General features: G+C 42.2%; 1 non-coding gene across 1 annotated transcript; it reads right to left on the minus strand.

Moving 5' to 3' along the window:
- Nucleotides 1–5,567: 5,567 nt before the first annotated feature.
- Nucleotides 5,568–5,673, minus strand: LOC137259088 (U6 spliceosomal RNA). Its single transcript, XR_010954695.1, has one exon. It is a non-coding gene; the product is annotated as a U6 spliceosomal RNA (small nuclear RNA).
- Between the last annotated feature and the right edge of the window lie 5,664 nt (nucleotides 5,674–11,337).

Genomic DNA, 11,337 nt, shown 5'->3' on the forward strand with positions numbered 1-11,337 from the left:
AGAAACGAGGACCCCACTTTTAAGAACACCTCCATACTTATAAATTCTACAGTGTGTCTGTATAATGCGCTGTCACTTCTTACGTTCTCTGATACGCTTGTCTCTGATAACGTTAGTAGGAAGTGACATTCACAAACAGTTTCCGTGTGTGTGTTTCTTTGTATGAATCGTCTACATATTCCATAAAGAATGAAGCTCTGTAGATTCCTGTCAGATTGTCTGTGTTCTGCCAAAGTCAGTTGTGAAGAGGTCATGCCAGGAAGCAAGACTTACTTCACCTGTTTGAGTTGGTGGGTTTCTGTTTCGCTGAATTCGGGGTTACTGCAGCCAAACCATGCTGACCCAGTCGAAGTGCTGTGGAGAGTTGCGTCCCTTGGGCATGTGAGCATGATACGATCACTGGTTCGAATCCAAGATTCTCTATTGTCTCTTCACCTACGCTGTGGCTTTCGCTGTGGTGAAGATGTGACTACATGCGTTACTCCCGGTTTCCCTTTCGCAACAAGATATATAGGGATTTCGGAATATACATGTTCAGACACACATGCTATGTCTGTGACAGAGAACATTAGAGTGTTTTCTGATACGTAAACTATCAACTAGCAGACGAACGTTCAAAATCCGTTTTTCTGACCTTTTACGTTATATTCTACTAGTCTTGATAGACCTCATGTCTGAATATTCGAACGCGAGATTCGTATTTAGGAAACTTCATTCCTTCAGGTTTATATATAGCGTGAAAACCGGTGTCTTGCTTGCAAAAAGTATAGATAACCTGAGAGATTATCTTACCGTATATATTCCAGTTATAGCACGTCTGTATCGCCAATATCAGCTAAGCTCACCAGTGATTGACTTCATAATCATCCATCCACGGGGTCACGGTGACATGACACCAAGTCACAGAATGTAACCACTGAACATTCGTCAAATAGATCTTTTGAAAAGCACAAGTTTCTCGACCCCGTTCCACAAATGTGTAGCGGGTCTCCGACAGCGGCTTCAAACATTCTCATAGACGTACGATAAACGGCGCTACGACAATCTAACACCTTTAGAATTCAGCAGCTTATCTTCTAGCGAGGATGTTTTCTGTCATAGGCCATTAAGACATGCAGCCAGTTTGTGACAATCCGTCGGACGCGAACCCGCGACCTTCGGATTGTTAGTCCGAGGTACGTCCACACTGTTGCCCAATGTGCAGATTTATCTAGTCATTCCAAGTGACGTTACGGAACAGCACGGAAAGAGTCGAATATATAGGTCACCGACAACTACGAAGGTCACGGGTTAATCTACAATGTCACCGGGCACACCCACCGTGTTCCGCAATCTGGATGACACAGTGTGATGTGGGATGAGCCGATATGGCACGAACTGAAACCGGTTGTTGACGTCAGGCGTCAGACGTCGATTTCACGGTGCATGCAGGAATGACGTGCATTTTATAAAAATCATCGGGTGATTTTGTGATAGAAAAGAGTTGTGGAGAAAACTTTAAGGATAATGTAGCTTGCGCTAAGAATATGGGGGAGACGTGAACGTGTCTAGCTAGCGACGGCACGTGCGTGAATTTGTCTTTCAATCATTACTCCACAAATGCAGCGTGTGAAAGTGGCTTGAGTGCAAGCTCCAGGTCAACTTCCATTTGCCGCAAAATTTCTACAGTAAACCATTTTATCACGAAGAATGGGGACATTTTCTGTGGATATACAACATCTTTTATTTCGTGAAGGCGCCGTTTCGACATAGACTCTAAAGTCATTTTCAAGCAGCTGATCTTGAGTTAACATAGAGTGTATGTAGTCATGAGTTGCTGTTACAGTAGGTTGGGCTTGTTGTACAATAAATGAGATTGGCGTAAAACTCTTGTATAGGAGATGAACAATTTGATTGGAGACCAGTCAGGTGACATATATACTAGGGTGAATAGAGCTTTCACAATGATAAGGAGCCAGATGGATGTTTATACTATTGATGAATTATGTGTCATGTTGTGTAGATACAGATGATATGTACAAGAAATATAATTATGAATTATAGATGATTACTTTATGAAGTGATGGTAGGCTTTAGGAATGTAGTATCCTTCATCTGTGTTGATGGCGGGGGCTTTCTTCTTGTACTGCTTCCACATTTTGTACCCTGACTGGTTTCTTTTTGTGATCTTGGTGTTGTCCCAGTTGATATAGTGTCGTGGGTTTTGGTGTGGTCGGCAATGGTGGATTTAGAATTGTTGTTTCTAACTTTTATCGTGTACTTTTGAGAATTGTTGGTACCCGTTTTCTGCGTGAAATCATTATTGAAAATGCAAAAGGGAAAAACAAAAAGTGGTCCTAATCCATTAAAACGGACATCCACCTAATATAGTGGATTAGGTCCCTCACTTTATATGAACCCTAAACCCTCACAATAACCCCAATAAATAGAATACACTGACCGAACAGGCACGAAAGTGATATTTACCTTAGAGTATAAAACATCTCACCACTATTAAATGTATATGTTCCTATCAAATTGCACGGTTTTCCCATACCTTTTGTTTGTAGTATGTAAGACCTAAGGACACCATAATACATATATATATGAGCGTAGTGAATAACGAAAAATATGTTAAACTGGTGCTTGCAAAAGATTGAACACTGGCCGGTAAACTGCTCGAAACGCTCAACATTGTTTGACATTTGCAATGACTTAACTGGTAGTGATGAAACATCAGTGAGCGGAGCTTTTGCGCATTCGCTGAGCTGGACAACATGGTTGCTATGCCGGCATCTTAGGGCAATACTTCGTGGATGTGCTTAGGAACAAAATCACATAAAAGTACGCAAAGGAGTATTATGACGTATGTTTAAAGCTTGCGGTGCTGCTTTCAAAAGGCAGACCCATATCTCCACTCAGAAGGGCTTTAGTCGAAGCAGTATGATGAGCGGGGTTTATCACCCACGCCCAAGGCTGACATGCATGTAGGTGGAAACATAAGGCCTGTATTCCTTATCTGACCAAGAACACAGCACTTCTTCCTGCTTTGAGTTCTTGCTTCATTCATCGTATATACATTATTGGCAGTGATTCTAAAAATGCATTTGGTTTAAAATATGAGATAAATCACACACACACCCCAACATCCAGACTTTCCGTTAAATCCGGAATATCTCTTCTTCATGTATACAAATCAAAGTTTGCTAACGCACACGGGTTTTAAAGGTAAAACCTATGGGCACTTGTGTTAGAATACTGCAAGATAACACTGCATGAAAACGTGTTTCATGACGAGTCGAATAGTCGATACAGCTGAGGTCAAGTCACGTGGTTGGCCACTCACTGGTCTCCAGAGGTCTCTTGGCTAAATTAGGCATCAACCATTCTGGCACGATTAGGTCTTCCGCATGGTCTGTGGCAATGCAGTTCAGTCCGACTGCACAAACATCCCGAATAACACTGTAATGCACATCTGTGATCGTGCCCCTTTGTAGAACGTGGAGATCGGATTTTCAAGCCTTACCGATCCCATCCTACTTAATGATGGAGACTTCTTCCATAGAAGCCAAGTTCAGCGATACAGAGTTCAGGGATAGGAAACGACGATCAGTGGAGTATAGACAGCAGCAGAGTTGACAGTAAGGTAGCCCAGTTTTGGACCCAATCCCCGTGTGAGATTTGTGAAAACGGACGTAATTCCGCGGTACTCACAGAGAGTATTTCGAAGCATTTGAGTGGAACAAGTTCCGCAGGTCCTATTTGAGTATTGTGGCAGTGACGAAGTTCTCCTGTGAGTAGAAACCAGGGTCCTTATTCTCGAAACGTTCGTATCCCTGAGAATTGTTGACTTTTATCGTAGCCAATGTGTTAAGGATGGACTTAAGGAATTCGTAGGGCTACGAACGTTTCTAGCATGGTTGGCCCGTCCCGTCATCCCGCCAGGATTACGTCATTTTAAACGTTTTGTCACAACGTAATGGCAGCGATACCTTATGCTTTGGGCTCCTCACAACGTTATCACAACGTTTCCTGCAACAACGCGATAGTTTTCTGAAAAACCTTTCACTTTGAGATTCTTTCTTCACTATTCAGCTACAGCTTCAGAAAACACACGAGTAAATGACGAATGAACATTGAAGTGAATTTCTCTTATGGTTCTTATGCACTGTTCACTTCAAGGAAAACTATTTAGCTGGATTAACGTTATTAGATAGAACGTTAAGACAACGTAAAATACGTTAGCATCCAATAACCTAACCTTGCGGCGACGTAAAAGACCTATAACAACGTCATCCCACAACGTTGTGACACCGGAAATGGAAGTGCACAGGCTAACGTTATAACAACGAAAGCATAGGCTCTGACAGAGTGAAGATAGATAGATAATTTATGTTTTGAAAGGTGTTCGGGCAACTAGGCCCATTTACACTTTGCCCATCACAAAAGTTTGCTAATTTCCTAAACGTTTATAAAGTATAAATAAAACTTCCACAAGCTTTAATATAAGCAAGAAGGACATTCTGAACATCAAGGTGGGCGATATTCCGGGAACACAACAGTCCACGGCAGTCAAGGAGATATCAATATTGAATGATGTAAGTGATTCCATCATCACCTTACGTTGAGTGACATACTTTTGGCAATGCAGTAAATAATGGGCCCCATTATCTAGCTGATGACACACAGTGCAATTTGGAGATTTGGAGAAATATCTTTATTAATAACATTTAGATAGGCACCAAGACCACAGTGCCCAAGACGAAATCTGGTTAATATCACCTCTTCTCTACGGTTGCCTCTGGATAATTCTGACTTCGTTAAAAAAAGGCTCGATGCCATAGAGATGGCGTCCTTTTAAGGATGAGGACCATCTCTGTTGCCATTTCGCCTGAGCACAGAACTTACTGATGGTGCATAATTCAGCAGGAGATGGCAATAAGGACTGATCCTGTTCCGATCCATAAAAGTCTAATGCAGGCTTTTCCAATCTGTCAGCTTTTTCTTTTCCAAATATCCCAACATGAGCCGGTACATAGGAAAATTCAGCGTCTAAAAGATCTTTACTTAAGTCATTAACGAGATCAAGTATAATATTGATCAAATCTTGCGTGGCTGAGGAATGACCTGTCCGAATTGCTTGTAAAGCACTGACAGAATCACTAGAAATGACCACTGATACAGGTCTAAAAAAATGAATCCAACGCAAATCTTCAATAATGGCCGCAAGTTCAGCAGAAAATACTGACAAGTGATCAGCTAATAGGAGAGAAATCTCTCTTTGATCAGTAGCTATGAAGATACCTGCACCAACATGACCGGACACTTGTCACTGAGATCCATCAGTGTAAATCTGCATAGCATTAGTCCACTGTAGACTTCGGATATGTTCCTCAGCAAGAGCTTTGATACGAGGAGTTGGCTCAGATTTAGATGCTTGTTCCTGGACTTCAAGATAAATGGATGGAAGTTCAAACAACCAAGGTCGCTTCTTAGACATAACACTGACATCATCTATGGCAACATCACGTACTTGATGATGTAAAGCGCATCATATAAGGCCCCATACCGTTTTTCCAAGGATCTCCCAATACAGCTGACGTCGGGTGTTGTTGCGTGTCATCCTTGCGCAGAGGCCGTACTAATCGTCTCTGTATCGTTCCAATTTTAGTATATGTACTGCGTTAGCAATACTAAAAAGTGAAATTGGTAGCTGGTAAACAACAAATATTCTTGTGCTTTTTGATAATAATTCTCTCACAATAAACCCTAACGCAGGTTTCCAAGAAGCAAGTGCACGTTATCCACGTCTCCGTGTATCGTGAAGCCGAGGTCCCACAAGGATTACCCGATCATTGTGTATCTTGATATTCCGATTTCTGTTTTCTGGGTAAAGTTTTGAACAAAATGACCCCAAGCAATCTTTAAGTAATATAATGTCATATATACTCATATGAGAGTATTAGAATGATTTCTACAACGAATGAGTATGGATTTATGACAATCTTTGCGAGATTTGTACCCAAGGGGAGATGTTGAATCTTGGTCATCGTGTGATGATTGAACGCTTGAACCAAATGGCTACCCCGCCGATATTACAAGGTCGGGAAAATGAAGTTATTCGTATGTTGTGTACTGAAGGTCTGAGCAGCAATCCACGCCCCAGACACGATGACACACGACGAGTTAAGTCGCAGAACTTGTCTGTCGGATCTGTTTTAGTCCGTTCTAGAAATAATTGCAAGAAATACTCATTAAAATCCCGTGGTTGCAATAGTCACATATCTATCAATTTTCAATGATACCTTGGAATTTGTTTTCCAGGCCAGAGAACCTCCCAGCTGAGATCTCATCGACAGCAGTTCCACCACGTGAAGATCAAGATGACCCTTGGGATGACCGCGAATCAGATCATCGCAATAAGCCATCTGCCATCATGGAGTGTAACAGAAAGACGGAAGCGTGTCCACATGGCGAAAACTTTAAAACACAACATGACTATAAGCAGTATGACTGAGGAAAACGTGTGTATACTGCACAACACGTGGGGGAAACCTGTGTATACTGCACAACACGTGGGGGAAACCTGTGTATACTGCACAACACGTGGGGGAAACCTGTGTATACTGCACAACACGTGGGGGAAACCTGTGTATACTGCACAACACGTGGGGGAAACCTGTGTATACTGCACAACACGTGGGGGAAACCTGTGTATACTGCACAACACGTGGGGGAAACCTGTGTATACTGCACAACACGTGGGGGAAACCTGTGTATACTGCACAACACGTGGGGGAAACCTGTGTATACTGCACAACACGTGGGGGAAACCTGTGTATACTGCACAACACGTGGGGGAAACCTGTGTATACTGCACAACACGTGGGGAAACCTGTGTATACTGCACAACACGTGGGGGAAACCTGTGTATACTGCACAACACGTTGGGGAAACCTGTGTGTACTGCACAGCACGTGGGGGAACCTGTGTAAACCGCACAGCACGTGGGGGAAACCTGTGTATACTGCACAGCACAGCACGTTGGGGAAACCTGTGTATACTGCACAGCACAACACGTTGGGGAAACCTGTGTATATTGCACAACACGTTGGGGAAACCTGTGTATACTGCACAACACGTTGGGGAAACCTGTGTATACTGCACAACACGTTGGGGAAACCTGTGTATACTGCACAACACGTTGAGGAAACCTGTGTATATTGCACAACACGTTGGGGAAACCTGTGTATACTGCACAACACGTGGGGGAACCTGTGTATACTGCACATCACGTGGGGGAATCCTGTGTATACTGCACAGCACGTTGGGGAAACCTGTGTATACTGCACAGCATGTGGGGGAAACCTGTGTATACTTCACATTGTGTGGGGGAAACCTGTGGAAACTTCACAACCTGTGGGGGAAACCTGTGTAGCGAGTGTGTTACCGTCGCATTGTGTCCCAGTACACCCAGCTGTTTATGGGTACCTCGTTAGTACGAGAAAAGTACAGTAACTCGGTACGCCTAGTGGCTGCAAGAGTTGTATACTCCCCAGGGAGTTGAAATTGATGATACGATGTGCTGTTGAGACTGAGACATCCAGGAGAAAAATACCAGTGCCTTGAGCATGCACTAGTGCGCTATATTAATATCATATATCCTATCCTATCAAATATTAGCCTTTGACGAGCATATTGCATAGTTTTGGTTCCTAACATGTGGTATTGATGATATGGAAACACGGGCGGTTAATAATCTCTATCATATGATGTCATACTTAAAGTTACTCTAAGATAAGAGGCAAATCGTTCGTAAAAATATTGAAGAGAATCGAGCATTGCTTAGCAATGTATACTACACAACAGGACATAAGGATATTGATAGGGCACACTAAATTTACACTTTTAGAAACCCTAAAGACTTTGGAAGAACCTTCTGCGTTAGTTTAATAAAACTTATTTCATGTAACGTCAAAGGTGAAAAATCACACCTCAAACGAACCAAAAGGCGTGATATAGTGTTGAACGTTGAAATGTCGGGCACCTGCAGACTGTGACGCCCCAACTTCAAGGCGGCGACGGTTCGACTTGGGGTACTCGGTCGTGATATGACTTCCTCTTTTCCAGACAAAAACGAAACACAAAATTAAATACAACGTTCATCCTTTTTAATAGTGATCGAGGTCGCATGCCTTTCTGCTTACTTGTTGTGTGTGCGTTTTGCTTTGCATATTTCCTTGGTGACGTTTTGACGTTTTCTCCAACCGCCTCTATAAGATGGGGCAAAGTTAAAATTACCGCGTTTTAGCGCTGAAGCTATGTGCAATCACACAGAAGTGACGCTTTGGAAACCCTCGTCAATATGAACACGAACAGAACAGCAGTAAAACCAATATGACTTCAAGTGAAGTATTCCAGTATTGTTTCGAACATCGCTGCATGGATAAGTTGTTATTTGTTTTATAGACGTGACAAGTGTTAAATACTTTAAAACGTCATCAAACACAAATGCAGCACTATATCATGCTTGAACATTGCCCTTTAGGGTCGGCGTGATCTGTAAAAGTTCAAGTAGTTTAAAACCCGGCTTTGAACAGTATTTCGGTGTTATCAGTACCCGATAGCTTATCGAGGGCGGTAAGCCAAAGTTTGTGAAACGCAAGAGGACGGTATGGGACTAACAAGACTGACATTTAGGACCAGAAATAACGGTATCTTCATTTAAAACACATATCTCCACAAAAATTCCAGTTGGAGCCACGAAGGCTGTGAATAATGTCAGGTTTATTCAAATCAATCTACACTTTAGACTTGATTTTTTTATATGTATTTCAAGTGTCTCGAAAACATAAAAAGATGGTTGCTAATCCGGGTCGTCGTCATATTGCAGTGGAACGTCCATACAGGCCAGATGCTGACAAGATAGAGAAGAAACACAAAAGGGGCGACCGGGGTTCGATTTTATTGTTATTTTTTTCGTAACTAAAAACAATTACTCTTTATGTTGTTTTAGCTATCCGCGAGCTTAGTCGTTAGAGAATTCACAAATGCACGTGTAAAAGAAAACGGTCATAACAAAATGATCAATGATTTTCCTCACAATGTAATGTGATGTAATGCAGCAACGTTCGTCTTGGATGGCTCATGACGTTGACAGTTGATTCGAGGGGTTATTATTTAATAGGTCTGTAACGATGCATTCAACTATCGATGAATAACAATTGTTGAGTCTCCGAGAGCATGTGCCCAGTGGTAGAAACAAAACTATCGATGCTTTATGGCGGAAGTCTGTAAATAATCAAGTCTGGACCAGCCAATCCAGTGGTCAACAGCATGAGCATCGATCTACGCAGTTTGGATACGTTGACATATGTCAAACAAGTCAGCGAGCCCGACCACCCAGAGCTGCAGATAAGGCTGGTATTTGCGTATTTTACTCAATAAAAATCACATTTACTCAATTACAAATGTGGCGCAATAATTCTACATCTAACTGATGGTAAACGATGCTTGTATATACACATAGTTTCATAACCGAAGCCACTGTCCGAGGTTACTCTAATAGTCACATGACTTCCATGTTGAGTATTTAGAAGTGGCTGCGAAATGTTTGGAAATATGACAATTGCTAAAAACTTTGAGTCTATTGAGATGCATTTATGTTTACATATTCAGAAGAGTTAGGTGCCCAATAAGGATAAGAAACTCTGCGCAAATGTACTCAATTCATCTTAATAGTGGGAGTATGCAAAATCCAAGTTATTCCTAAAAAAAATGCAATTACTCACACACAGACAATGAAGTAAATACCCAATTGTTTTACAAATTATCTGGAGCTCTGTGACCCGATCTGTTAGTCGCCTCTTACGACAAGCATCGCTTAGTGAAGATCAATTCTAATCCGGATCTTCACGGGTTACTTCCGCTGATAAATGCGTAGCGCAAAATACCGAAAGTACCAGATTCGTCACACTGACCTGTTACCTCCTAAGCAAAATTGACTATTTACTTGATCTGGGTTTCAGGTTTCTCGATAGCTATAAAATTAAAAGACTGACACTATTTCAGCTTGCTTTTATATCATACACATGTAAACTATACATTCATTTGGGAAATGACTTCAAATGAGACAATTCAAGGAGCCAGAAGCCTTGTGATAGTTGGTCGCAACAGAGTATCGCTATCGCTAGAGTGTGTTGCAATGTTCCACAAATACCACAATTTGGCGCATAAATAGTTTTCACATAATAAACCTATTTGGGGAATCGAACCCTATTCTTCCGTGTGACGAACGGGTGCTATAACCATTGCTCCAATAGCACAATCTGTCACTGACGCCACTACGTAAAATATTTCAAGGCCCCGCCATCTATGGCGGACAAGTGAGTATGAGAACCGGTGATTTTGGAGAAAATGCCTGCTTACTGTCGAGGAAATGCTTTGTAGATGTTGCAATAAGATTTTAGACCTGTGGAATGCTGCTACCGATCGAATTTAGCCCTTCACAGGTGCTGTCAGCGTGGCTGGAATGAATACATTATGTACAGGATTTGAAAGGTGAGTTGTCGTTGTCCAGTGGGAGATTCATGATTTTGGCGTAAAACTGCGGATCTAGCTGTTTTCGATGAGTCGTGGCGTATAACTTTTGAAATAATGATGCGATTGTGGCCATCTATAGCTCATTTTGTACAGAAATCATCTAGCTTGCGATCTGTGGGCCTCGGTGGGACCTTAAAATGTTTTACGCGGCGAAAACTAACTTTGATTGAGGAGAGGGTGGTTTCGTCTGTGTTGATAAATCAGTACCTTCCTTACAGTCTATGGTCTCTCGTTCTGGCACTATAAACCTGCACAAACGATATCCCATGCCGGTATTGCTGACTTAGACGACGTCGATGCCAAAACATTATCGCGATCCGACTGAGAACTGGTCGTCAGCAGCCCATATACTTCTTATAAGGGGCGACTAACGGGTCAGGTGGTCAAGGTCGCTGACATGGTTGACACAGGTCATTGCATCCTAGTTGTGTAGATCGCTGACATGGATGACACAGGTCATTTCATCCCAGTTGTGTAGATCGATGCCCATGATTGAATGCGTGGTCCAGGCTCGATCCCGCAACCTGGTGGGTTCGATCCCCAATTTTCGTTATACCAAAAGGCGTTAAAATACGGTACTTGTTGGTCCCTGTATGGCGTTTCACATTAATGAGTATAACAAGGACTGGTCGGTTCGGAGTCAGTATAATATTTCTGAGTGGGGTTTTCATGTTTAATTGCAGTTAAGTAAACCATTGATGTTTAATACATGTTCATCAATATTCCACCCATGGATATAGTTCGAGAAGATGATAC

Source organism: Haliotis asinina, chromosome 12 (genome assembly GCF_037392515.1).
Source record: "Haliotis asinina isolate JCU_RB_2024 chromosome 12, JCU_Hal_asi_v2, whole genome shotgun sequence".
NCBI classification, from domain to species: domain Eukaryota; kingdom Metazoa; phylum Mollusca; class Gastropoda; order Lepetellida; family Haliotidae; genus Haliotis; species Haliotis asinina.